At 38.6% G+C, this 2,312-nt stretch overlaps 1 protein-coding gene across 4 annotated transcripts in view; it reads right to left on the minus strand.

The window, feature by feature from the left end:
* The window catches only part of POLK (DNA polymerase kappa), a 56,115-nt gene that overhangs the window by 19,594 nt on the left and 34,209 nt on the right, over positions 1 to 2,312 (minus strand). The gene's annotated exons all lie outside the window — the stretch shown is intronic.

The following is a 2,312-nucleotide window of genomic DNA, read 5'->3' on the forward strand; positions in this document are numbered from 1 at the left end:
CCCCCCCCGGTCTCCAGCCTGTCTCTCACCCATTGACTTCTCAATCTACATTTTCACTGACTACCTGTCTTGTATGCATACCAGCCCAGCCTCTGGCTTCTTTACTTTTCATTCCATCCAGGAAGAGTGCACACCAACTGCTGAAACTTCCTTAGCCTGATGAAGGGTTTTTGAATCCAAAAGCTTGCTTAATAATTGTTTTCCAACTATTTAAGTTGGTCTAATAAAAGATATCAGATTCACCCAAAGAACCTTGGTCTGCCTCTGACAACCTTTAGCATGCTAATGGCTTTGGGCAAAGGAGCACTTCAGAGGGAGGTACTAGTCTTACTATTGGCAGAGGAAATGCCACTAAAAGGTTATGGAACTGAAGTCTACTTCACAATAGGGTAGACTGGGCTCTGTAACTCCAGCAGCTAATCTAGAAGTGGAGCCCCAACAGACAGACAAATGGATGATCTTTGCTCCACAGCTCCTGCAAGCAAACTGTTTCCAAATGTACTGGCACCTGCCTTGCCTTTGGATTAAACCAGCAAGGGCGAGAGGGGGACAGTAATATGTGGGCAATCTAATGCCTCCATATATACTGCCCAGGCTTTTGCACCCTGGAGAGGTCACCCCAGCTTCATATTTTGTATTTAACAAGCTGATGCCTCTCGGCGCAAATATATTGTCTTTCAAGACAAAAGGATACCTACATACTGTGGGTGTGTCTACATATTCATTGATGTGCAGTGCCTACTGCACATTAAATTTAGTACTTGCAAAAGGAAGTACTAAATAAATGTGCAGTAGGTTGTCCTACTATGCTTTAGCGCGATCGTACACTTTTTTCATGATGGTTAATGTGCAGTAGACTAATACTACTGTGCGTTAGTCTCCATTAATAACAGCAGATAATCAGTAATACATGTCAGAACCACAGACATTCTCTGGACAATGCATATTTTACTCAAGAGGCTGCTGCAGTATCCGTACAAAAGGACTATACATTCTTATGTCATAAATTTCACAAGATATTGAACAAAGCACAAAAGGTCCAAGAGGTGAACGGAATTCTAGAGCAAGATATAATCTAATTCATAATTGTCTTGTGCTGTTCTGTGTTTTAGATACATGAAGGATGTCATGTTTAATTCAACATGAGGAAAACTGCCTGACAGAAGTCTTTAATTATACATAAAACAAAAATGTACTTGACAGCTTAAGGATACTTGTCAAGGATGGTGGGCAGCTTATTAGAAACAGTCCTTAATGCTAGCTGCTGTTCTACTAGTCATCACAAAATTCACTGTAGAGCATGAGCACATTGCAATTTTATTGATCAAACATATAGAAGTTGGGGGGTTTCTTATACTTAAAAGTTATTTGTTGTTATAACCACATCATGCAAGATTTTGCTAACATCAGTGCTGTGTAATAGTAAAACTTTTTTCAATTTCAGAGAGATTTCACTTCATTAAAAAAATTACACTGCATTTATTTAATGTTTGTGTCCCTAAACCTGTTTCAACCATCTAGCAGATCTTCACTTCCCAACACCAATCATCGCAGTCACCTTTTATTTAAACATCCTTTTGAATAAGTGCAAATGGCAGCATCTTAGACTAAATGCTCAAAAGAAAATTGGCACCTATTTTTGAAATGACAAATGATTAATTTTCTTGTTAAAATGCTTATTTACTAGTATGAGTAAAATTTATTAACTTAAAACTTCAAGGACAATTATGTGTCCTTCCTGTTTTCGAAACAGACTAAAGGCAGGGCCTGTTGCACAAGTTTTGATTGCAAATGCAAAATCAGTTTTAATTATTTTCAATCTAGGTCCCAGTGGACAAGGTACATATAAGAAAAACAATCATCACAAACACAATCTTCAGTGTTTTTTCTTATCCAACAAACAAACTACATACAAGTCTTGGTAGCCCAATTACATAATCAGCAAATCCAGCACGTTCCCAACATGTTTTGGTATTTATACAATAAGTATTTTTTAAGACACAACTGAAGCTGAAACCTAAACAAACTCAGTAGGGCTATGCGAAACTTCAGTCCCTGATTCAATTCAGTGGAGATTTGATCTGATTTGGTGACCGAATCTCCAAATCCAAATCAAATCAGGAGACCCTTTAATCTCTCTGAATCAAATTGGAACCCTCCAAATTGCTTTGGAGCAATTTGGAAAGATTTGACGATTCGGATATAGACACAGCTTTAAATGTTTTTTCTACATACCTCAAGGTACCAGGTGGCTTGTGAATGCTGTGATGCTGGGGCAGATGGAGTGTCCCATAGGAGCAGGGGGGGGGGAA

The sequence above is a fragment of the Alligator sinensis genome, unplaced genomic scaffold (genome assembly GCF_000455745.1).
Source record: "Alligator sinensis unplaced genomic scaffold, ASM45574v1 scaffold1792_1, whole genome shotgun sequence".
Classification (NCBI taxonomy): Eukaryota; Metazoa; Chordata; order Crocodylia; family Alligatoridae; genus Alligator; species Alligator sinensis.